Below are 27656 nucleotides of genomic sequence, written 5' to 3'. Positions count from 1 at the left end.
CACACGGAACTCCACCAAAGACACTTTGCTCCCTTCTCCTTCTGTATCCATGTGCTGCCCCGTGAGAAAGTCCTACACCAGGGCTGACAGGTCTTACTGCTGAAGTGCTCTAAGCATTCCCTGACTCAGTTGCACCAAACACCTGCACACACAAGAAATCACACACTGGGGAAAAAAAAAAAAAAAAAAACACAGACAATGGAAAATAAATGCTTTGGGGACCCAAAAGAGTCACGAAAGAAACTTTTACTTGATCCAAAACAAGGCTTTCACTTTCTGTCCTGTACTCTCAATGCATTTACAATGGGAACAGCACATGGGAATAAGACAAGGAAATGCAGCTATATGGTAAAAGGGGAAAAACTCTACAAGGTATTTGTGGCATGATGGGATATCTTGACCACATTACTGAAGGCTTGTCACAAGACACTCCCATATTTCATTCCTAACCTCAGAAAGTAAGAAGATAAAGTTGATAAGACACATCTGTAAGAGAACCAGGCATATGACCAAGGTTTTCCATAAAAACAACAGTGGTTTGGGGTCCCAGTGGGACACCTGCAAAGGTTTAAAACTCTCTCAAAAATCAAGATCTTGACCCGTCTCTCGCAAACATACCTGTTGAATGATCTGCATATGTTGGTTCATCTCTCATGGCTTTTGGGAGGAACCAAGCCAAATTTCTGCCAAGAGCAGAGGCTTGTGTTTCACTGAAAGCATAGAAAGTACACAGTCCAGTTTCCTTAAGCTATTCAAACACAGACACAGTTGGGGGTGTATGTACACACAATTAAAAACGACTGAAAGGAAGAGCCTACTGGGGCAGTCACTGCACCATCCATGTCCTGGACAGCTCTGAAACCCCTGTCAGTGCCAAAAAAGCAAAATGTCACAAAGTGATGTCCTCTCTATCACTGAGCTTGCTTGGCTAGAAAAGACTGAAAGAACAAGTTGCCATGACAAAGTGGGAGCTCCTGCATAAATCTTGCCTTATGATACAATAAAATCAACTGAATTTGTCAGAAACCAGTGATCGAACTCAAAGGTTAAGACACCAGCTCCCACTGATGAGCAGCAGAAGTCCCAACAACCTTGAGTTTATAGATGCAGCCTAGGAACTGTACCCAAACTCTACCCAAAACTGTATCCCTACACGTTAAGTCAGCACCAATGGCAGAGGATCTGCTGTAACCTGCCTTCGCACTGCTGTGCATTGTCCTTGCCCTGCTGTCCTCTCCCACAGGCCAGAACAACATTTGTGTAGCCACATGGTTATTCTTTGGGTTACTTTCTGGGTTATTTTTCAGCCAGGCAAACTTTCCCATTGGGTTCACCACACAGGCAGGTCACAGTCTGAACAAGATCCCTGAACTGAGATCCAAGGGATAGCCACTGGGTGGGAGGGCATAAAAAGCTGCTTGTTCCTCTTCCCAATCTCTGAGTCAACAGCACCCTATGCTGTTTATTAACTTTTCTCCTTCCCTTCCCTCTTACAAAGCTTTTGTGACATACTCAGCTACTTCAGCTTGATCCAAAAGTATAAGGAGAGAGAACATGAAGTGTTGATCATTATTGCAGGGTAACCCTAAAGTTGCTTGATCAACACACCTCTAAAAAGGTGAATGGAAGCCCAGTTAGAACACAAGGAATGCAATGACAGTTGGGGTAGTGGACAGATATGAGTAGTATTTTTCAGGACTGCTAAAAATAAGAGAACCAAAAGAACAGGACATATTATTTCAGAATACTTTAAACAAAGCGCACAAGATTATTTTACAGCCAAGTCCTTCCACGACAGAAACAGAAGGCAACACAACTGAACGAAAATTCACGCACTCTACACAAGTCACAAAGTCACCATGGGAGCTCATCATTTAAAGAGCACAACCCAGAGGAAGAGACACCTCTATACCAATTAAATAGCACCTCGTGGTGCCTCTGCCAGGAGGTGCAGTCATGAAGGAAACCCAAGGACACATCAGAAAAGCCGCTGTTGTCAGAAAGAGTTACCAGCAGGATGTGAAATTTCACCTGAAGTGACATTTGCAGTTCTGGTCACTCACTCTCCAAACAGATGAGCTCATCCTATAAACGCACAAACGAGCAACTAGATGATCACAAGATTTGGAAGACTGGCTTTTCAAGAGAAACAGCAGAAAAAACTATTTAAACTAAAACAAGTCCAACCAACAAAGTAAAAATTCACATTGGAAACTGTATTTCTCATCAGTCACCATAGTGGGAGTCTGGAATCAGAACCAACAGAAGTAACAGGACAAAAATTAATTTAAAAAAATTAACATTAATTAGTTTTTTAAAGTTCTGTAAGATCACAGGGAGGATCTGATGACCTGATTGTATTCAACAGGTAACTAGATCTGATAATGAAGAAGGTGCCTGCAGTCTTAGCCATGGTCCTGGTTACCTTCTCTACTGACTAAAGCCCTAAGACAACAAGAGCTTAGGAAGAAAAATAAAAAAGGAGAAAAAAAAAGCTAACATTACATGCATCTTTGAATACTGAAAATAAAATTTTAAAGGATGACAAGCACGGCACAGATGTTCTAGCATCTGCTCCCTCTGCTCATGACAGAAACCACTCTGCCATCAGTCTAAAGCAGTCTTCACAAACTACACAGATTCATATTCTTTTATCAAACCCCAATTAATTCATCTCATCTGGCACACACCAGAAAACACATATTTCTGAGATCAAACTTGGTTCACTTTTATCAATTTTTTTCGCGTTGTGGAAAAAGAAAGTAAGATCACACCGTTCCGGTTGTCTTTAACAGCTGATACAAACAGCACAGAAGAAAACTCCAGTATAAGCATCCTCAGCTTGCCTTGTTTCAGATAAAACACGCAATTTAATATGGAGATATATTCTACCAGCACGTAAAAAGTCCTTTCTGCAGCAAAAGCCTGTGGTCATGACTCAACAAATCATCGTTCCCACCTCCTCATCAGTCCAATCCAGCCTTAGGGAACAAACTGCTGCCTTTTCAGTGAGACAGACCAAAAGCACCAGTAGCCTTTGAATACTAAGGACTCAGTAGCATTTTTGTTGTTGAGAGCACGCTGGTTTCCCAGACTAATGTAGGTAATTTTACATCATATCCCAATTCCCTACTGGAATTTCAATTGATTGGGGCATTATTTATTTCCTGCCCTAAAGCAGCATTTAAAATGACTTGCTAAATCTCTGTTGCCTTTACTATTACAATTTGAATAGCTGGGTGTCAGAGAAGGAAGAATGATCTCTATGGAGTCCTTAAATACCTTACAGAGCACGGCCTAAATTATTCTGAACATTAAGTTGCAGAAAATCTCATCAGAAGAAAGAAAAACAAAGAAAATATGAAACTTAATAACATTTTATTGCCTTCTTTCATCCAGATACAGACTTAATCCTCCAAGAAATAAGCCTAGGCAAGTACATGTTAAAAAGAAATGCTCTGACAAATCCACTTGGTTTTTTTAACCTAAAAAAGTTAAAGGACAGGTAAAGAACAAACCCAAAACCAAGTGAAGCATCTCCTGTTGAAATGGATCACTCATTTAGGAGTGGCTGTGCTAACTTGTGCCTCGTGTGTGTCCTATCACTTCCCAGGGCCAGCACTTTTGATCCATTAATGTTCTTCACCAGCACAGGCACCTTCTCAGGCTCTGTGTCTGCATTCTCTGAAACTGCAGCACTAACACATCCAGGAGTTACAAATTCCTCGAATTACAGCTGTAGTTTCAGTTTCTGTACCCAACAGATTTTAACCGCATTTTCTTTAAATGCTTCTTTACCTCACCAATCTTAATTTTCACCGGTACAACTGCAAAGAAGATATTCATTAGAAAAGCCCAACAGTAGCACTTCAATCAGTTCCCCCACCTCCCTTGTCTCATCTGGGAATCTCCCACTTCCTACCAATTTTTAAGGGTCATTCCTCACTTCATTTTCACATAATCCCTAAACAACCATTATCACATCTTTTCTCAGCAGGAGATAAAATATAGACCGTGCTTCATAAACAGTGGAGGCCTTAAGATTACATTCTTGGTGGGACACAGCATGATAAATACTTCAGGGATGTCTTGAAATATCCTACAATATACAACACGTGGCCAGTGAAACAAATGTCAAAAAATAAGTATGTTTATTAAAAAAAACAGAAGTAAAAACACACCAAAACCTCCCTCCCCCATCCCACACTGGTCACGGAGCAGGTCAGATTGCAATTTCCTTTTCAAGGGTGGCAGAGATCCTGACCTACTAAAAGCCTTATAGGGACCTTTTTTTTTTTTTTTTTGCATTGTAAATTTAATCATTTTTTAAAAAATGCTTTTTCCTCAAGTTTTTTTATAAAAATAAATGGCAGTTGCTATTTCAGTACCTTAAACGAGTTGGTGAAAGTCACACAAACTTTTGGAAGCTAAATGGTAAGGTCATATTCAATCCAACTACTTTTAGGCATTAAACAAAAAATAAGGAGGATGTGTCAGACCTTCCATAGCTATGCTGGCATCTCAATCATTTCCTACAGACAGTAGGGAATAAAAGCCCAGCCCTATTCCAGGGAAGCTGGAGGCAGCTTCACAGGTTATCAAACACAAAAGGCTAAGTGAGCAAACACATTACTCACCATACCAGAGGCATAACACAAACCGCTCTCTCAAAGTTCCAGCACATTTTGAAGAACTTTATCATGATGAAAATTTGTGATTTGTATTCATTGTTTTAGTATTTGTTAGCAGGAGAGGCAGTGAGGAGAATCAGTTGCACAGAGGGAGCAAGAAGTAAGAAAACTTGTATTAATGCAGGATCAAAGAGACAAAAGCAAAAAAAACCTTACATTTTAACAAAATACATTAAATTTTTGCTAGTATTTATATCAGTACATGTTCTGCCACAAACCACACCGAGCAGAACACACCAGTGCAGTTACTCAGCAGTGGATGCACATTCTGGGACAGGAGGGAAGATGACACAGAGCTGCCTCCCCACACTGGTGAACTGATCAGGACCAAACTGTTGTCAAATGATTTGAAGTCAGATAAACATCCACAAATCTGTTCATCATTATGTGAATCTCCTCCCATGTATAAATGCCAAACTCAGAGCACAGATGTGCTGTTTGCTCGTCATTTGTGTGTGGAAATAGCTGGGAAGAAGTATTTTTGGATGCCTGTTTCAGCACAAACCCCACCTGCCACCATCCGTGGGACTGGTCTATGCAGACCCATCGTTAGGCAGAACATTTTTGTTCATTCCTGTATCTGTATAATGTTAACTACAAAAAGTTCTCCATTTCCATCCACCACTTCAGCAGACAACCAAAATCCACCATTATCCACAGTTAGAGGCACCACAGCCCACTACTCCCACCGACCAAGTAAAGAGCCACTGACAACAAGTAAGGAAGTGGAAATCCGGCCCCAAGATCCAGGTGATCGGTTCCAGACAATATTTGAGCTGATCTGTTTCACCCAAACATCAGCTGAGGAACACTCAACAATGCCCCAGGTTCTCCCATAAACACCACACTGCTCCATAATTACAGGGAATCTGTGCACGTACTCCAAAGCAGCATTTATTTGGGCTCACAACTGTGTTTAAGGCCATGTGTAAAGAACATTGTTCCTGGCTTGAGAAACAGTGAACAGCGTTTTCCTTCTCCATATAAATCACACACAGTAACCGCTTGATATTATCTAGTGCCACTAAAGAGGTCAAATTAAAACAAATCAGGAGAGCACACCCTCCAGCACACAACTCTGGGAAGATCAAAAGCTTTTGAACACAGAATTGCAATGTTTTTTTTTAACCTGCTCCCAGTCTAACTCAAATGATAAAGCTTATACACAATAATGAGAAGGATTTTTTCACAACCGCTCACTCAAAATATAAAAATCAACACATCTATTTTACACGTGGTTTTTTGATCCTGCAGGCTCTCCCACAGAGCAATGGCCACTAGCAAATTCCATGATGACCAACAGATTGGGAGATCCAGTGAAGAAACCCAAAAAAGCAAAGAACTAGATTTTCAGAAGACAATGACCCCTCCAATTACTGACATTTTGGAGATGCCCACTAACACAGGCCACCTTTAACCTTGGCCAAAGTAAGCTCTGTGTGTGCAAAAATGAATCTCTACAGAGATCCCAGACTAAAATATTGCCATAATTTTACAGAATTATATATTACTATGAATTACTGGGCTCAATCCTCCAAGCTTAATGCACAAACTGTCCTTGATGCCCAACAGGGATAACCTGGGCAAACAAGGCTGCTTTCATCGAGGCTTTTCAGAATAGTTGTGTGGAATTTCAAGGCTAGGTTGGGTGGGGCTTGGAACAACCTGGTGAATGGAAAGGTATCCCTTCCCACAGCACCGGGAGTGGAGTGAGATCATCTTTAAGGTCCATTCCAACCCAAACCATTCTATGATTCCATGTTGATATGAAACCTGAATTTTTCTGGCTTGAAGCTCAGTGCTGTGGCACACATTTGGGGAGGTGGTTATGTTCAAGCTGAGGACCATGACTGTAACACTGTTACATAGACAATTTCGACTCACCACCAATACCTATGATTAGCAAGTAGTCTACTTCATATAAATCTACTCCTGCCGTTTATAATATCATTTTTTAAAGTTATCTAAAGCTCTCAGCCTCTCATGAACTTCAAGCACTTCCTTAACTTTCCAACTTTTATCTGAAGTGCAATCCAAGCTGCTTCCACCCTCTAAAACCACATGCAACATTTTGGGCAGACATGTAAGGTGTTTAACAGCATTTTCTCCAAGAAACATCAGGATGCTATAGAGAAGTTGATCACCTTGCCTACTTTACACAAAGGACATAAGCCAAGTGTACTGATCAAAAACAAAACAAAGGTAGCCAAAGATAAAGAAAGGATGAGTCTTCTGTAGCTATTGAAGTCTGCACCCCGGCTGTTGCACTCAACAATTAAACCCTGAAAAGAATCCAGTTACAGACACAGGCTGTGGTTCATGACTCATGGTACCATTGTGCAACACAAGTATCTGAAAAGCAACTGCAGCTCATCTGAAAAAGCCATTTACAGCCTACCAGCCTACCCAGGGCACAAAACACCACACCGAGTGTTTTCCTTGGAAAACCCTGTAAAACGAGTTTGGTGACACCCACTGCAGCACGACCTGAATCCAACGTACAAAGTTAACCAGTTTAACAAAATTCCCCGGTAAAAAAACATGCTGTGGTTGGTCATGGAAATCAGGACGATCAGGCTGCATTCCCAAGATGAATGAACCCAACACAGAAACACCTCCCTGTCTGTATTGGTGAAGCACAATCACTACCTGCTGCCCTGCCACTACCCCCTTCCCTCAGCAAGTTCTGGGGCAGGAGGGATGTCAGACCCAGAACTGGAACCATCACCCTACCTTAATTTGCTTGCAAACAAGAGTTGACTGGCTCATTAGAAATAAATAAATGTGTAAATTAATTCAGTGATCCTATGGATGTACATAAGATTCTCCGTTCTTTCTCCTCCTTTTAAGACACCTTTCCCTGTCTCTTTATGCTTAGTGCTATATCTCCACCACATCAACATGCTGAGTCTTCAAAACCATTTTGTATTAAAAAATAGAATACATGACTCAGATGGTTTTAAGACATATATGCTTACTCAGTACTCCACCCCAAAATATCACCTTAACAACAATATATATTATAGTTTCAGAAGCTGACAAGTACTTGTCTGCAAAACTTTCCAGTGATAGAACTGAGGCACCTGTGAAATGCTGGTTTTTTTCTGCAGAAATCAGCGTTATTAAACACTGGAAGGGAATTTCATTGCTGTTATGTAAATTTAACGCAACCGAGTAGCAAGATGATCAGTTTTCACCTTTTATCTGAAAGTGCTTTCATGGAAGAAAGACAGACACTCTCCCCCACAAAGGGATATTTTCTGCTGGTCAGTCCCTCTTATCTGGTTGCTGAAGACCTTGACAATACTCTCACTTCTCAGGGCAGCTGCCCTTAACCACACAGATACAATGACACCCAACTCTTACCCAGGCTGTACAGGTGGAAGTAAATCTCAGTCAAATTCTCACAGGCTTTAAATTATAAACTGCTAAAACTGTGGGAACGTGTATAGTGGAGGCAGCTTAAATATAATATGGTTTAATTGCATGAAGATGTGAATGCACTAATAAGATAATGGTATGCTCTGGTTCTGCAGCAATTGTCACTCTGGGCACGGTGTCAGACAGTTCAAATTGTCACCAGCACCTGCCTTGTACCCCACCTACACAGCAGTGAACACTGAAAGACAAACCCGTGTGATTTCTGCTCAGCAGCTTTTAGCAAAACCAGATTCACGTGAAGCTCAGTGGCCCATTAAATGGCCAGGCCAAAAGAGGTTCTTTGGTTTTGACAATGTACAATTAAGTCACTTTTCCCACCCCCAACATACCAGTTTAACAGGCATGTTAGCACTCAGTACTTCATCACAAGTAAGCTAAAAATGTGTGCCTAAACAACAGCTCACAGCCTGTACGTTCTCAGACATAACATGTCAAAATGTGAATATATTCAGGTCTTTTTTTACTATTAAAAAAAAAAGTGGCCTAATCCTTCAGCCCATTTCTACTGGGAGAGCTGACCTGGCTTCACAGTCCTCTGGGAACTGAGGTCTCAAGGAAGGAGTGGAAACAAAACCACAATATTTGGTGGGCTTCAGGGGGGTCTTGGATTCAGCTCCATATACTTATTTGAACAGTCCCACAGGTATCACCAGTAAATAAAAACTCTGTTCATTACTGTTTGCAAGACCAAGCCTCTCAAGACAATGGCCTACTGAAAGCAAACAGAAAAACCTCAGAACACCGAAAGGAGAAAAGAAAAAAAAGACAGATACAGACTTGAGAAAACACTTACTACATGTGCTGGATAATTCCCATGTAACTGGAGGTTTTGCTTTCCCTAGCAACGCAGTGTGGATCCAGGACTGCCCAACATTCTCCTCCTCAAGCAGCCCTAGCAGTGAGGCCACACTTAGACCAAAAATTGTGGAAAACTCACCAGGAACTCCTTTTTACTTGTAATTTGCTGCAAACAAATACTCTCCAGTCTTTGTTCAGAAACAAAGCCTACCAAGAGTAATAGATTATTAAAGGGAAACCTGAACACTCTTTCAGAAAAGCAAGAGCCTAAACTTGACATAAAACTCAGCACAACAGACCACAACCCTGCTCGGTTTCACTCCCAATACCAGCAACAACCTTTCCACCACTAAAAACAAAAGGTATTTCTTCATGCTCTTCAGCAATGATTTGTCAACCATCAAATGGACATGAGGCAGAAAAGCAAGGACAAAACTGCATTGCCCAAAGGACTGGTCCAAGACACGGAGTCTTTCACTCCCTGTTCTGGAGTCAAAAGTGTACATATTTGGGCAAAGTACCAAAAATACAGACACACTCGCTGCTGGTTGTCCTCCCTGAAGATCACCTTGCTGTAAAGGTCACAGAGCAGAAATGCTTCCTCTGTGTCTCACAGGCTGCTGATGCCACCTGGGGAAAATGCGTCAAGCCAGTCACTCCCAGAGCATTACAGAAAACCGGTTACAAGACAAAAGCCTTCCTCAGCTTTGAGGAGTGTTTACAAATGTGATGAATGCCAGTGTGTCCTAGCATGCCAGCTTGAAAATAAGTCAAGCACCTGGCCCTTAGCACAAAAGGCTGACTCACCTGCACAGCATCTATTACGCTTTGAAAAGACCCCAAGTTTAGCGCTTGCGGGGACACAAAGTACTTTCAGGAGGCCGATGGGAGCACGACTTTTCCTGTCCTTCTCTCCACCTGCACCACAAACAAAATTGCGGGATGGCTTCCCAAGCCAGGGGACAAAGATGACTTGCATCATGAGCCCTCTGATTGTGCACAACACCCCCTTGACACCATCTCACCTGTTCTGCTCCACGAGGAGGGGGAAAGAAAAACAGCACAAAGATTAAAAGCCACAAATACTTAAACCTGTGCTCCATGAAGCTCTAACTCCACTGTTATTCCCCATCCCATCCTGCAGCTCCACTGAAAACTAATCCATGAAACTGAGCAAGCACTTCAGCATGATACAGTCTGTATCAACTAACTCAGGAAGAAATTGTGCTTTTCCTGTTGCCACTGTATCTTCACCTTCCCTGCTCAAATCCACTTACTTTTTAGACTACCTCTCCTTCAAGGATTTTTCCCCTCCCTGCAGAGAACTCTAACTTGGGACTCATGAGACGTCTTCTGGCTCCTACCAGTGTAAACAATGCTAAAAAATAAATTTAAAAACAAAATAGAAAAAGCAGCTTGGTGGTAACAGTTGTGATGCAAAGATCAAACTTGCTTCACCGTCATTCCTGTTGCCCTTCAAACAACTTTTGCTTTGTATTATCTTCACTTTCACTTCTGTAGAGAAGAAAAATAAACCAAACAAAACCTATCACTCTTATCAAGGACCATATTGAGCACCCTCCTGAGTAATCCCTTGTACCAGCTTTTCATTCACACTGGTGACAACTTTTAAAATCCATGTAAACCAAATTCCCCTGCCCAAGCTTTGAAAGGACCATGAGAAGGTCTGAATGAGATGAGATCTGAAAACTCTCTCCACTCCAAGAAGAAAGTTGTCTCCTCCTCAGTACAGCTCTTTCCAAATTGCAACACTTTCAGTAATCCACAAGTGATCCTTTTATTTTCAGGAACAAACTTTACATAACATGAAGAGGCAGTTCCTTGGAATTTGTTTAAGCTAAATCCAAATCCAAGCTATACAGTGTTTGAGCAAAAGACAAATAGAGCCTCTGCAAGCTCAGGCTGTCAACTAAAACAAACATCTTGACTCCCACAGCATGTACTGGGGAGATTGCGTGGGATCATCTGAGATCAACGTTTTTTCTGCATGGGTGACACACACCTACCCCTTTATGTAGGAATGTTACCAGGACTGCACCATCCTGGCACAGCACTGAAGTTATCAACTAAGACTCATACAGGTACCTGATACAGATTTATGTCTTTATTTTTAAAGGCATCAAATATGGCTAATACAAATGCAAAGCAATGCAAGTCTAGTCCTACAGCAGCTTATCCTACTTTTAGATCTGGGCTGCCATAGATTCCCACCCCACATTCAAGCCCTGCCACCTCTAGAGCAGCACAAGGAGCTAATTTAGCTGATAATCAAACCCCTAAAACTGATCACCTTCCACCTTCTTGAATTGGTTCCAAGTGCCAAGAAAAAGGGTTGAAACACAAGGATGGGACAGGCATGTGACACAGGGAACACCTGGATTTCAATCAGCTTGGAGTAACCATGGAGACTCAGGCGAAAGTCAACAAACACCTGCAGCCACTAATTTTTATTCTTTCCCTTAATCACACCACTTCTCTTCCTATTGCCTTTATACATAAAAGGCACGACCAGTGACGTCTGATCACGTACAAAGCATAAAAATATTTTATAACAGCATGGCCAGTCACACAGCTCATTTGTGCTAAATGCAGAGTGTGGGAAGAGTCACAACATTCTGAGCACAAGCAACAACAATACCAGTGAGAGGGTACGACCACAGATGCTCGGCAAAGCACAACCCTTCTGCTCTAATTCAGCCTAAAAATGCACAGACAAAGCCTGCACGTGAAGGCACAGGGCTGCCAAAGTGTCCCAGAAATCACACGGAGGGGCTGTTGCACGACAGGTTTTGCCTGGTGGCAAAAAGACCTTGTTGCTGTTGTGTACCCCCATCCCCTCCCTGTGCCTGCACTGGCCTCTCAGCCTCCTGCCCCTCAGGTGTGCCCACACAACACAACTGTGTGTGAGGATGGACAACAAAGCAAGCAGAACAACTAATCAAAGTGTGTGTGTGGGGGAAAGCATGTCCCTAATATCTCCACTCCTTTTGAAACTCTCTTTGTACCCAAGCTTCCTTTCCCCAGGACCAAAGCTTCAGTTTTTAGTCTTGCTCAGTAGCACTGGGATCATCCAGTGAATTACCTGCCCAGACACCAGGTTGTACAAATCACCAGTTGTCTACGAGCTAAATATTGTAACACAAAATTTAAGGCCTTGAGCAACCTGGTCTAGTGGGAGATGTACCTGCACATGGTAGGAGGGGTGAGACCAGATGATCTTTATGGCCCATTCCAACCCCTAAACATTCTATGAATCCATGATAAAATAAAATTCCTAAAAACTCCATAACTGTACTGTAGAGCGAAGCTAGAGTATAATTACCTTAACTAATTCAAATACCCTTTTCTGGAATGCCCAACATCTATTTACAGATACAATTGGCACAATCTAAGTTCAACGTTTTTCATTATGAGGCTCTCAAAAGGCTGGTTTTGTTCACTGTGGAAGCAGCTTGTGTGTTTGAGGACGAAGGGTGGATGGAAAAGAAGTTCTACATTCCCCTTGTAGTGCATTTAAAAATGTAGAGATCCCTGCAAAAGCATGATAATTTTTCTCATCAGTAAGTGATGTATATCGCAGGAGAAATACATAGGCATAAAAAGTTTTATATCCAGAATGCTATAGAAAAGGAAGAAATCAATGATTCTCTTATTCATTACATATGCTTGATACATTCAAAAAATAATTGATTAAAATATTCTCTGATTATGGCCTAAAACAGGTCCTGGAAGATAAAAAAATACCGTTCTACATCCATTACAGTACCCTACCACATATACAGAGGAATCACATTACGACTAAACAAGGAGTCCTTATTTTAGTATTTTCTGATTTCTGGGTGCTAAACTCCAAAACAAAACTTGAAATGTAGCTTTTATGTGCAATTGACACATTCCTCAACAAATTTCAGGTTAAAATACTCAAATTATCCTTAGTGAATCTGAAAAAAAATCTGCAGATATTAGGAAAGGAAAATAAAAAGAGTTTTATTAATGCAGTCACTCCAAACTTGCACCAGAAAAAGTGCTCTCATCATGAAATGAAACTTGACTGGTATATTTATTGCCACCCTTAGTCAAAAGAGGTCAGTGCTAAAGACTGGCAAGTAAAAGCTCTGATATCACTCAGGGAAAGATGAGGAACAGATATTTCAGACCTTTGAACTGGTAATATTTAAAGGGGGGCCCAACACAAACCTACACCTCTCCCTCATCTCATTCACCTTCAGCTTCTACTGTAAATAGTCCAAACCAAATACGAAAACTGACTGCATTAGGACAAACTCCAAGTCTTCTGCTATCAACTTATCTTAAATAAACTGTTTGTCTCTGTTAAGTAAACTATTTAACAGAAAATTGACTGTCAGAAAAACTGCTGTACATTTTTTAAGCAGTGAAAATAAATCATACGGGTTTGATCCCAAAAAATAATCATCACATGGAGAGTCTCTCTATTTCTGTGGGTTACTGGCATGAGTGGGGCTACACTGGCACTCAAGCCCCTGATGAACTGAGCCAGCCTTTTGAAACAACAGTCTTGTTAACAGAGCTCTTTTAATCCGTTCCTCTGTTGTACTGCTCTGCAACCCAAATGGCCAGGAAACAAGAATTATAATTGGAGAATTGAATTTTTTTAATTAGCCATCATAAATTCAGTAAATACAGAAATCAGTCCACAGTGGAAGTGTCTGTCACTGACACAGAGCTGACATTGCCCAGCATGAGATCCCTACAACGGAGCTGCACAGCAAACGTTCACTTTCCTACTTCAGGAGGTGTCAAATTAACTCACTCACACCGGACCTCCTCTGATAAGGAAAGGGACTCAGGCAGGGAAGAATTCAGAAGGTAAAAAAGCAGTGTTCTTGCAGTGACATGCACTAGGGACCGGGAACCATCGGGAGCAGGGATTACAAGCCGGGGTGCCGCAGGGACCGCAGGATGCACTGCTTTCCCCACAGCTTCCTTCCCCTGGGCAAGGGCTCACAGGGAGCCGGGCAGAGCTGACTGAGGGGACAAAAAGGCAGCTCCTCCCTGCCCCATCCTCGCTGGCTGTGCTCTCAGGGCCTCCCCCCAAGCCTGTGTTTGTGGCACCTGGAGTGCTCCATGCTGGCAGTGCCAAGGAACCTGCTCCAGAGCTGCCAGTCCAACACCTTCTCCTGGTCTGCCCCAAGAGGAGACCACCAAGGTCAAGTGTTAAGTCTTGCTAAAGACTGAATAAAAACTGTGGGGCTGCTTCACACACCTGAAACAGTTAAAAATATCCATATAATATGTTCGGCATATTGTTTTCCTTGGCAAAGCTGGTAAAATGAGCACAAGAAGCTGGATTAAAAAAACATGTGGGAAAACATCCTGATCAGCCCTGCCAGTGTAACGCTCCAACTAAATTAAAGCAAGAAAATAAGAACTGTCAAAAGCAATCAGGATACATGTGCCATGCAAATGCAGCTTTCTCCTGGTACTAAATTAAAATTTCTTTTCAAAAACCTTAATAGATGAAACAGAAAATTGCATACTGCCATGAAAGGGGGTGGAGTGAATACCACTCTCCGCATTACCCTTTGTATAATAACAAAGGCAATACTATGTGTAGTAGAGAATGTTTCTGCTTATTAAATTTTATGTTGCTATATTCAATGGCATCACATTATATGCAGCCTTTTTCTGCAATTAACCTCCAAAACACAAATTAAATATTTATGGATAAGTGTCAATTATGATTATGAGAAACAATAAAAGGGCCGTAAATTAAATAAAGCAGATAGAACAATAACGTTTTTTCACATGATCAAAACAATGTTTCAGTGTTAATGTTTTCTTTTCCTAATTGAAAATGTAAAAGTACTCATAGGTGCTGTTATCGCATAAAATTTGGTAAACAATACCATCTTTTCAGCATTATGATTCACTCCCAGTAAGGAAAAGCCAAACAAGCCTGGTTGCTTCTCCCAGCCGAGCCCAACAGTGCAACAGTATTGGATGCTTCATAGAAATCTTCAGTTTGAGGCTGTCCAGAGTGCAGTAGGACATTTTCACAGTTATTCCTAGACTATTTCCATCTTCTGTAATTAATTATCCGCAATTGTATATTTTTTCAGTATTACCAGCTCCCACACACATCCAAAATATTTTCCCACTATTGTACTTTTAACTAAGCAACTAACCTTAGGCTTGGTAAAAAAACAAACAAACAAACAAACAAACAACAAAATCAAAAAACTCCACATCAGTACTCAAATATGACACTAGGACAACCACCTTATTGCTTTAAGGTCATTGTTTCTGTTTCCTGAGGCTGATTTTTATTAAAAAAAAACCAATACAGTTCTGAAACAAAACATTTTTACCAAACTACTAAAAGCAGTAAAAAGTCATCAGTGACGACTTCAGGAATTGTAAATGACATGGGACATGCTGTTCACAAACAAATCAGATTTATGATTATATTCAGTTGTTCCTGTTACCTGAAATTAGAATTAGAAGCTCATTAAATATGAATATGTTTCAGAGAATGCAGAGGCACAGCATTATATTGATGAAAGCTTCATTAAATTTTCAATGATAGAGCTGCTTCTATATTTGTGAAGGAAGGACACAGAAAAGTAAGTTGGGGCGATTCTCCTTCAAGCAACTTTGCAACTTTCTACTCTCCCTAAAAAACAAATGAATTTTAAAATAAGATGTTGGACTAATCAAGTGTAAGAGAAAGGGATTGTGGTCCATTATATTCAAGGAATTTCTTTCAGATCAGCATTTGTCTCGTATACGTTTGTCAATTATACAACTGATGTTCCAGAAGAGAGGAATCAGGAGAGAGAAATGAGGTTTGAATGATCAAGCTCATGTAAAACACAGACTCTGTACGGGTTCTGAACTCAAAGGCACAGTCATCTGTTTAAAATATTCACTTAAAAAGACATCACGAGCCTTGGTAATGAAGCCTTACCAAGCAAACAGTAAGAGATAACGTTTTGTGCAAGCAGGAATGTAAAACTATCTATCAAAGTCATGCAGTAATGCAGCCTTAATTTTACTGCAGAGACTGAAGCCAGGAAACAGACCTGTGACAGAAAAACTAGACACAAGCCCACTATTCAACTACATTTCTAATATTATCTTTAAGTCCAACAATTAACCCCCCTCCTATGTGGAGCACCCATCACCAGGCTACACAAAAGAACGCAGAATCAAAAACACAAAAGTGAAAATTCAAGTGGTCTGATCCCTCTTGTGGTCGCGCACTACAATATAAATTTATTATATCTCCACATCACACCAGCCAGTTTCCTTTGGAAAAAAAAAAAGCTTATGCAACCAGGCTGCTGCTCAGCTCCTCCCCTCTATATCCATTACCTTATGTCAACTAAGTCAGGCGGCAGGGTAGAGCCCTCAATGTCATGTTATTCCTCTAACAACCTGCACGATGTACCCAGGCCGGGCATTACATGTTTTCCTTAGAGTTAATGTGCATGAACTGCCAGGAACCGGGATGTGGGGGCTGCTCTTCCCAGCTTCTGAGGACTCCCACCTCCTTCAGCCCTCTGGATAGGCAAGGCTCAGCTAACACACATGCAGGCAATGCCGGTTTATCCTCAGACCTTGTTTATTCTGCCCTGCTCAAATCCTGCTTCGACACGTTTACTGGTTTTTTCCCCCTCTCTGGTTTTCTTTGGCATGCAGAGTCAGCATTAAATAACTGACCTTCTCAAAACCACCATGAGGTAGCATTATCCCCACATTACCAGATAAGGAAACTAAGCCACTACAATTAATGCCTGAAGCATGCCCAAATTTCACATTCCTGATTTAAGAGTGATTAGCATTAGTGCTCCATAGGATTTCCTCTGCTCAAAGCCCAGCCTGCACTTCCACAGCAGCGTCCCATGGGCACAGAGGAGCCCCTGAGAAATGCTGAGCTGCAGGAACTTGGCCAACTGCACCCCAGGGCTCTGTAAAGCAACTCAAACACCCGGGTGCTGCTCCAGCCCAGTGAAGGAACACAAGATCTGAGTGCCAACCTCCTTCTGCATCCTTCCTTCTTCCCCTGGCCAAGAGCTTTGGATTCAGGCACAGACTCCTTGCACAGTTAATTTCCATTTAGACACCTACACCTCTTCACCACAATGTTCAAGCACACACACACTCATTATCCTCACCTCTTGATCTTCCCCTGGCCACCATGCCTTCATCCTCCTAGAACCTCACATCTTCCTACACAGTTCTTTAGCTCCATTTTTTCCTCAGTCTTCCCAGAGAGTTCTAAATCCTTCTCTAGCCCAGCCATCACTCCTTCTCTCAACTCCTCACGTAGTCATGTTTCTTTCTCCAAACAAATCTCCCTCATGATCTTTGCTGCTTCTTTATTGCCACAAGGTAAGATTGGGAGTCAGCCTCCCCTTCCAACTTCCCTGCAGCATTTCAAAGTTTCCCTAGAGCCACAAGATGCTTCCCAGTCACACGTTCCCTGCAAAAGACAAGGCTCCTTTCCAAAATCTGTCAGCTGGCAGCAAAGGTTCCCACACAGATCCCATGCAATTCCAGTTCTCTAACCTCATCCTAAGAAACAAAATCTCCAAGGGGCTGTTTCACTCATACATCATTAAGATACTGCCTACCTAGAGACAGCTAATTCTGGACACATCTCCTGTATTACCTTTCCCAAAACCAGGCAGACAAAATAGAAATCTAGGGTTTGTTTAACCAAATCGTAGGCCAGCCTTTGTTGCAAGAGTGGACACAAAAAGGCTCAAACAAATAGAGCTATTCTAGACTGAGCTCAAAAGACAAGTATCTCTCCAGCTCCTGAATTCCTCCGAGCCTGCTCAGCTGACGATGTTCACAACACCACATCACTCTGGCATTGCTCTCAGTCCTGTAAACCTCGCTGTCCCCCTTTACACAATCCAACCACATCCCAAAGCTATAGATGAGTTCATTTTTTTTCCTAAAACAAGGGATTTTGGGATTTAAGGGCAGCCTCTCATCTCCAGTTCACAGCACATCAATCACAGGCTTATCAAACTCCGCCACTGCCACCAACCGATCCTTGACTCTGTCCAGGGTGTGTAAGGACCATTTTTTCAGTCTTTTAAAGCCCACAGACAGCTACTCCCAGAAGCATCTGAACTCCTCTGTTTACTCAAGGCTATTCATATGCTCACACCAAAGATTATCTAGCCACTAGCTGTACCTACCAATTGTCCAGCCCATAATCCCCACAAAGACATCAATTTACTTTTTTTTTTACAGAAAAATACAGGACACTCTGCAAGTAAGGATGACAAAGACATTGAACATTATTCTGCCTGCACTTGTCTGCGACCAGAGGTCCTTCTCCTTCAGCTCGGCTCTTGTGATACATTTAACCCCAGTGCAAAACTTTCCTGCCCAGTGAGACCCAACACTTCCCATTCTGGCTCAGCAGTCTGAAGGTGTCAGCATTAGCCAAACCACTCCCTCACCTTTTGCTGTCTAGGAACATCAGTCCTCCTTTGCCACCCTGGCAGAGAGACTGAGAGCCTGGCCACACTGCTTGGCACTAATAAAAACTGGAGAGTGCAATGTTCTTGGGAACTTTCACCTCAAGATCGTTTCTTAAAAAAACCCAACAAAATCCCTGTTTCTCGCCTTGCCCGTCCCTCTCAGCAGAACCACTTACCTTCTCTGTAATACTAAAGAAGTTGTCATGTTCATGTTAAGCCCAGGATTCTGCAAATTCTGAGACACAGAAACCAACCATAGTGCCAGTCATTGAGGCAGAACTATGTGGACACAGCAAAAGTAATTACCTACATGTTTCTCAGGTCAAAGCCAAAATATTTATCAGACCAGATGACTTCCTCATTGTTCCTTTGTGGCAGAGCCATCTTGTTCTCACTTATCTCACTTGCCGACTTACTTGCATTCCACACAAAAAACCCTGCAAGAATTTCTTAATACATTCTCTCCCCCTCCACGTGTTATATTCAAAACAAGAAAAACCTTAGAATATCATTTTCAGACCATCAAAAAAATGTTCTTAGGTGAATTTTGTCACATATAGCAGCAGTTTCTGTAAGTTCTCAGATCTGGTCCTGGTCAAAATTAATTCTTGCAAACTACTTTTTAAGAAAGGAAAACCAAGCAGATGTCATTACAAAATTCAGTTCACTGTTAGGAGTAATACCTGTGACTTTTATTACAGTCAGAGTGGCCTTTCTGTGAGGAAATATCCACTGTTTCCTGCAAATTATTAAACCAAAGACAGAACCAGCAACATAAAACTTAAGTGTCCCCAATGCAAGCTCAGCCTGCTGCCTGTCCCACAGTCTGTTACTATCAGGGATTTTTTTTTTCTGCATTTCCTAACCATATGTGAACAGTGCAACACTCAATTCAATTTCCAAAATGTTGACCCAGCTTTTCTTCGAATTTCACCTTCAGTTTCCAGGGGGAAGAACAACCAGCCAAAGCCCCATACAAAGAACATGCACACAAATGCAACTTCTGAGCACTCCAAAGGGGCACTTTCGGATCTGCCCTGCTGTGAATTTACAGTTACCACGACACATTTCCTAAAATGACTCAGGGATATATTTACTTAATTTCACAAATAGGAAACCTATGCATATGGCTTACTAACATTTGGCAGCTAATGCAACCACACAGGAGCAAGTCAGATGTCCTTCTTCCTCACAAACCCACAGAACTATTGGTTTCAATTAAAATGCAGTAGATGCAATTAAAAGAAAGTGAAAAGAAAAACCCACCTAATACGAAATTGTTTAAGAGGTTGTTGTGTTTGGCTTCTTTTGGAGAAGCTCTTGTTTTCATCACAGAGATTTACACACACCTGTGTTGGGCATTACCATGCTGGGCATTTACAATATTCAACCTTAACAGGGTAAGTATTTACCCAACTCAAAAAGGACCCAGCATGGTAGAAGACTCTTCAAGCTGGGGTCCCAAACACGTTTTCATGACCATAGAATTGACAAATGTTTTGGGTCAGAAGGGACTTTAAAGATCATCTCGTTCCAAGCCCCCTGCCATGGGCAGGGATATCTTCCACTAGATCAGGTTGCTCCAAGTCCTGTCCAAGCTGGCCTTGAGCACTTCCAGGGATGGGGCAGCCACAGCTTCTCTGAGCAACCTGTGCCAGGGCCTCACCAAGTCAAGAATTTTTTTCTAATACCCAATCTTTCAGTTTGAAGCCATTGCCCCCATCCTGTCACTACACACCCTTATAAACAGTCTCCAACCCCAGGCTGCAGATTTAACCGGACTGAATTTTCAGAACCAAGGAACAAAGAATTTACTTTCCCATTTACTGACTGAAGAACTGGGATATAAACAACAGCTTGATCTCTTGCCGAGATCACATCACAGAGTGGAACCACAACTTAAAATTTCCTAAGAGTACTTAGAGGGAATGAAGAGCAGAGCTCTGTGAGCTTTGCTGAGCAGACAAGAAGTATTACCAAGTAGACATGGCAATTGATAGCTCAGCAGAGAAAAGAGAAGATTTTCAAAGTATGTCAGTTTTAAAACAAAAGAATTAAACTGAAGCATTAACACCACTTCATCAGAAGTATTAAGACCATGATTCAGAGCCAACTGTAAAAGCAAATATGCACTGTCAAAACTGGATGGCAGAAGGAAATAACCTCTTGGGTATTTCAGCAATGATTTAATCACCTCCCATGACTAACTTGGAGAGACTTTGGAAGACTAATGGGATGGAACAGGATCCAAAGAGCATCGAATCCCAATTAATAAAAACGGGAATAACTCCAAAAAGACTTAAGAAGAAAGATGACCTAGATTTTTATTTCCTAAGAAGTCAGGGAAAAGCTTTCTTTCAGAGGGAATACATTCCACTTTACAATAAAAATTATTTTGCTTCTTCCTTTGAGGAAGCAGATAGGCTACGATTGTGCAACTATTTCAACCACCAACCAGTTAAACTTCCTATAGCAGATCTGACAAATGCGAGTAAAAACCTCCCCAATGCAACTCCCAAGCCACCCAGAAGAAATGAAGAGAATTCTCTCAGAGATGGAAATCACTGGGATTGAAATGCATTACATAGTTGTCATTACTTATCTCCCTAAAGCAAAGTAGGCATTTTTTGGACCACACCACGTTCCTGCTCTGGTTGAGATTTTTAGCTGTATGTAGTCCCAATCTGCTTTAGATCACCTTTATGCTTTTCATACCAGTAAGGATCTACCATCCAGGAATCTAACCTGAGGTGTGATATGGTAATAGCAGCAAGAAAACAAGCCTAAGAGACAAAACAGAGCACTTGCTCTCCCAGATAAGCCAGGTTTTTAAGCATGCAGCTTCACAAAATGGTGTAAGCTAAATTAACATTGTGCCATAGGAAGGTCCTTCCTATTCCCACCTTTCCTGTGGATGCACATTCCTATAAATGACCTTGCACCACCTCTGATGTCTGACTAACCATTCACAAGCCATTTCAACTCGCTAGTCCTGTATAAACACCACCACATCAACTGACCAAAAAGCTTCTCATCTTCTGCCAGCTCAGCAAACCAGATCAGCTCCTGCAAGGCTCCAGTAAGTACCAGAGTCTGGTGACTCTTTTCCTTGTGCCTGCTGCCCATTCACAAGTCCTGAATCCACATTTCCATGGTTGAACCAGCACACTTGGACTGTTTGCACTTCAAAGCCCACACACCACCCACTTTTTTGGCCCAAAAATCATATACATGACAGCCAACCCTTACGTTACAATTGACAGCCCTGAATCATTGTCCTTGTATATCTTGCATTCAAGGTATTTTCTTAAGGAAAAAAAAGCTTGCCAAATAAAATTGGACTACGTATTTAAGCCCCCCTAATTCCCACATGCTCAAGTTAAAAGTTACAGGTCTGACAGATCCTCACTGCCTACCTCGAGTTGGACTTCTTCACTCAAACTCACTCAGCTGAAACACACAGTTCTATGTTATTTTTCCAAAATCTCCAGGGCTTCCCCCCCATCCTAGAAGAAAGGCATTTTCTTGAACCACACTGCACAGAAGAATGCAGCAGGAAGCCAAGCCATCCTTTCACTTGGAAGGAGTTTAAACGAGAAGATTCCAAACTCCTTTTCAGATGACTCCAGCCCCACGCGCTGGCATGAGACCCCACTCCCCTGAATTCACCCGGGATGTTCCTACTTCCAACTCTCGGGGAATTTGACAGCCACAGAACTCCAAAAAGCTCCCAACGTTAAAATAAATATGCAAATAATGAAACCTCTGTTTCTTGGTTTCAGCAGCAGTTGGCACCGCAATTAGAGTTCTCCAAGGATGCACTTACCCCCTAATGAATCCCTGGAACAGCCATAACAGGGTGCAGGGCAGATTACGGAATCCCCACAACTCAACTTGGTGAATTGATGTCTCCCCTGAGCAACACAAAGCTGGGCCTAGAGGCAGCGAGCGTTTTTACGCTGTCTCAGTTTTGAAGCCTTATTAACAAATTAAATGAGAAATAAATACATCTCCCTCTGGGAACAGGAGGGAAAAAATGACATTTTAATAAGGAGCCCAGACACCTTTCCATACGTCTCTTGTGAACAAGAAAGAGAGCAGAGAAACTGATAACAGAGCAAGTTCATTAATTACCATCTAAGACTGTGGCACTACATGAACAAACCCCAAAACACCACACTGGCAGCAGCTGAAATCAAGCCTCTCAGTCTTCTGTGGAGGCTGCTCTGGTCCCTGTGCCCATCTCCCAGAGATGTCAAGCATGGAAAAGACACTTTGCTGAGACAGCACAACAGCTGGCATGACACTGGGGAAGGGAAAGTGTTCCTTTGCTTTTGCTGCTCTGCAGACACCCACATCTCCTCCCTCTGCAAGCCAGGGTGGGTCACAGGTAGATGGAGCAGCAGGACTGACTCCTAAGAAAGTGCTTCACACACCAGTTTCCCTCCTCCCTGCAGCAGGCAGTGGGATAACAGTGGTGACCCAGCACCCCCAATTAACCACCTTTTTTACATAAGATTTTTGTGTCTCATTATTGGAGACCATATGGTCCAAGTTTACAGCCAAGAATAAATCTCTTTACCCTCTCCTGTTTGCAGCAACAACCTTAACATTCTTGTAATGCAGGTTTTGATGGATGCATTTCCTTTCCTCTCCATGAAAGTAAATCAGTGGGATACACTTAACCTGCCTCCTAAAACTCAACACAGGCCATGAAATCCAAGCGGGCAGAGTAAAAGATAATTCATGGTCTCAAGTGAAGCCAGGTGGATCACAGCTCCATTGGCAAGCACGCACCCAGCATCTGCATGCTCAGAAAAGACTTTAGAAATCATCTGAACAATCAAAAATTGTCATGCATGCACAAAGGATTTTGAATATAATTCTTGAGGGAACTTCTAAAAGAAGGCAAAGTCATTGGTGCACTTTAGAAGTCAATGCATTGCAGAACTTTAATCAAGCATTGCTCCATAATTTGACACACTTTCCCCTGCACAAAAGCATCTTTAAAGCCAAGTGTCTCATGCCTTGAACCTCTGTTATACTTAAGAAAATAAACTTAAAAAGACATTCATTATTCTTGAACTAAGCATTTCCCTACTAAGTCCCATCCTAGAACAACTTTTAACTGCTAATTTATCATCCTCCCTCCCAGTGACAGGGAAGATTTATAGTGGAAAAGGCTTATTTAACGTTACTCTGATGCCAAAAACACATGGTATTACACTTTTGGCAATACTGGTCAAGAAGCAACAACCAAGGAAAACAAACTGCTAAGAAATAAACCCCCCAAAAACCCCATTGCCATAATTGTAAGCTCTTGGCGCGGTTCCACTGGAATAAACTCCGATGGAATTCCAACTTGAAGGTTGTTTACAGCCGGAGGCCAAATGTCCCACTTCATCCTCTTGCAGCCACCTGCCTATCCCTTATCTCTGCCACAGCTCTGCTGTGCTTATCAGCACAAGGATCCCGCTCTGCCACAAGCAGACACATTCCAGAGCCCCACTGACCACTGGGGAACTGAACATGGCAAACATGTGGCATTAGGAGAAAGCCACTGTGAGTTCTTCCAACGCAGGGTCAAGCCCACTGACACAGGAAGATACATGAAGGACGAGGGAGCAGAAATGCCCCCTGCACGTGTAACTGCTGAAATCCAGAATGAACACATCGGCAGGATCAAGGTGGCAGTCATGGAGAGGTGGGAGGCCGACAGGGGCACTCTCACACAGAGTATCTACCTCAGACAGAGATTTAAATTAATGAAGTGGGGAAAAGGAGAAGAATGAACAGCCAAACCTCCAAAGCACAGGAGTTCATAGCAAAGAGGAACCTTCACCGCAGGCATCTGTCAAAAAAAAGAAGGAAGAAACAGGACACACGTTGCCCAACGAGTTCTCAGATATTTTGAGATTTTTTTTTTTTATATATAGGAGGGAGGAAGAAAAGAAAAAAAAAAGGGGGGGAATAAACCATGATAAAAGGAAGGGCTCTTCAAGTTTCATTCTAATCAAAGGGGAGGAACTGACTAAGAACATGAAAGTGGAAATAACCTGGCTGATAGAAGGCGTAAGAAGACAACTCTCACAATTCTTGAAAAGGGAAGACAGGGAGCCACAAAATGAAGAAAATGAACTCATGGTAAAATGCTAAAACCACAAGCTATCAGTAACCCAGAAGAAAAATATGAAGCTCTTCAATAATTCAAAATTCAAGGTATTTTGCACAAGTGCAAAGCAAATCACTGAAGGTCACCTCATTAAGTGAACAGCACAGTTAACAGAATACAAAAGGTTAAATCTTTAGGAAAGAAACTACCAGGAGGCAACACGAAAATATTCCTTCAGAATGCCTGCAGTGAAAGAAAGAGCAGTTGAAGCAGGAGCACATTAACCCACTATTCAGTGGGAAGGAAAATCTCTAACAGATGATGCCAAAGCACTTGGGGCATTTTCTGCATCAATCTCCACTCAGTAAGACGGATTAGCTGCCTAATGTAACTCATATCACAGCAGAAGGAGCAAAAGCACGAGCCAGAACTGGGAAATGCATTACGGCAACTGCTCCAAACCTCCCGAGCCAGCAAAGCCGAGGCTCTGAATTTTCCATGCAGATTTGTCGGGAAACTTCAAACAGAAAGCACGGTAAAGGCAATCTGCAACTGCAGACAACTTAATGAGCCTCCATAAACCTATGGATGTGTAGTCCATAAACCTGTGGACTATATCCAGGGGTTATATTAAGAGTACTTCAAGGTTTTCAGTTCTGGTAGGTGCAATATTTACCCTTTGAAAACTGACAAAGGCAGATCATCTCTGCTCTCTGCATTAAGTGCCAACAACCTACAGAAGGACAAAAGCACCTGCCTCTAAAGAGCAGGAAACCAAATACACAGGGAAAAACACAAACCAGAGTCAAGCTTACCATCAGCCCCTGGGAAGATGCCGAAATAATCACACAAATTACCTCTTTCGGATAACGAAACAGATAAGATTCCACACACAATTTCTTAGAAACAAATCACATCAAAGGAATATAATTCCCTGCAATGACACAGTAACAAAGTAGGTAGCAAAACAGCAATTCCAGGCAAAATAGTTTTGGTTTAACAGGACTTTTGACACCCTTAAACTGACAGTCACATACCTGAAACAAACGCAGAACACACTGAAGCACTGGGAGATGATCAGAACCCCACACCCAGAGATAAGCTGTCATTATTGCAGTCAGAGAGAAAATTGGTAGCAAGCCCATTCACATGGCTCTAATCTTTTCTCACTGTTACAGAAAGTAACCACTGGAAGAGGGTTATTCAGCAAGGAACTCACTGCAGGCAACTCCGTATTTTGCTTTGACTTGGTTTGATTTCTTTCTGTCACAAGAAAGATATCCCTGACAACATTTTGTCCACAAACTACACATTAGAAAATATCAGGGCAGTAACAGAGGACAGTTTCAAAAGCTTGGATGGAGGGACTCAGAACCCAAAGTCATTTGAATCAAGTGCAAAAGTCACCTGAAGTAACATGTTGTTTAACAGAGCAAAAACATAATGAGCTGTAGAACACAACATGGAAGGCAAAGTCAAATTCTGTTCTGCCCATGGATACGCTGGGTGCCAAAGTGCTAAAGAATCTGGGCTTATCCTGATAATAAATCAAATATGTCACTGCAAAAAAATAAAGACTCATCATCCCGCCTGTACAAAATGCATGTGAAATCATGTGAATCGTGTGAAAAGCACATGAAATAATTTTGACGCTGAATGATGGACTAAGGGACTCAGAAGGAACAGCACGTCCAGTTCCAGTAAAATGAAAACCAAGTGCAAAAAGGCCTCAAGAAAAACAGTGAGAACAACCCACAGATGTATTAAAAAATAATTTTCAAAAAAAATCACTCGAGAGGAGACTGAAGGAATGGGGTTTCTTCAGAATGGAAAACACCAAAACATGCAGTGCATTCCTACAGAAGAGGTGTAATCAAGAGTTCACAAGGTATACTTCATGTTAGAACTCTTAAATGTTTCAGTTACAAGTAAATGTAGACTGGAAATTAGGAGAAGTATTTTCAATGGTAAGAATAGCAAAGTATCAGAATGGATTGTCTAAGGATAAATCTCCATCAGAAACTTACTTTAGCTCACTTGCTTTGAGAACTAGTTAAACATTCCTTCCTTGTGCCTGAAATGCAATGAATTTATGGGAGAACAAATGTCAATTACCTCCCTTTTTCCCCTCCCTTCATTCACAGGTGGATCATCTGAGCTTCCAGCTTCTGGATTAGTTATTATGAGAATTTATAAACCATTACTAAGAAACAACTTCCAGCATGAAGGCTTCGTAATGTTGCATGGAAACAGTAATAAAACCATAACCGAAAGGAGGTATTGGAAGGAAAATGCAGGGGAAAAGTGACACACTTGAACCAGATCAAGATGGAGAGTCCTTAATTACAACAAAACCAAAGAAATGCAGAGATCCTACTCTGCAACGACAGAGGTGCAAACAACAAGAGCTGGGGGAAGCAGAGGCAGAACTGGTGCAGAAACAAGAAGCAAGGCAAGGATATCAACCCCAAACACGGTGTCAGCAGCTGCTCCCACCAAAGCACAAAACACCATTTTCTCAAGCAAAGCTCAGCTAAAAAAAAAAAAAAAAATAGTACCACTGAGAACCAAAGCAGGAAAGGAAACTGAGACATGCTGTCCTCTGCTGGAAGTGGCTCTGGATGAGCCGGAAAGCAGAAGATCATCAAGACCACAAGTCCTTTGTTTGTCAGTGAATACAAGATCGAGGCATCATTTTAAAACTGCTCTGCTTTGCCCAGACGTGGCTGTTGCCTTTTGAGCTCCAGTTAATGCTGCACTTGGACACAGAGAGCACAGCCCTGTCCCAAATGGACACTCCTGATGCCACCTCTCCTACACCACCGCCACCAGATCTGCTGCTGCTCTCCCACACCCTTCATGGCAACACATGTGCTTGTGTGGCCACAGAGAACAGGATCAGGGAACAGAATGGAAGGTAACACTTTTTTTTTTTCCCTAAGCCAATAAGATAAATCCCTTCTTGCAATTAATTTCCTTCATCCTGTTCACTTCCAGCACAGTATCAAGTCAAGCAAAAGCTTTCAGGCTGGGTCTTCTGAATGTAGTTCATATGTAGCTTAAAAAATATAAAAATACATCACAGGAAAGATGAAAAGACACAAAAAC

General features: G+C 41.9%; 1 protein-coding gene across 1 annotated transcript in view; it reads right to left on the bottom strand.

Annotated features, from left to right (window-relative positions):
- Window positions 1-27656, bottom strand: part of MNAT1 (MNAT1 component of CDK activating kinase) — a 118238-nt gene that overhangs the window by 89697 nt on the left and 885 nt on the right.

The sequence above is a fragment of the Myiozetetes cayanensis genome, unplaced genomic scaffold (assembly GCF_022539395.1).
Source record: "Myiozetetes cayanensis isolate MyiCay16 unplaced genomic scaffold, myiCay2020 scf6-25, whole genome shotgun sequence".
NCBI classification, from domain to species: domain Eukaryota; kingdom Metazoa; phylum Chordata; class Aves; order Passeriformes; family Tyrannidae; genus Myiozetetes; species Myiozetetes cayanensis.
The sequence above is the reverse complement of the archived record's forward strand: the minus strand, read 5'-3'. Positions and strand labels throughout refer to the sequence as shown.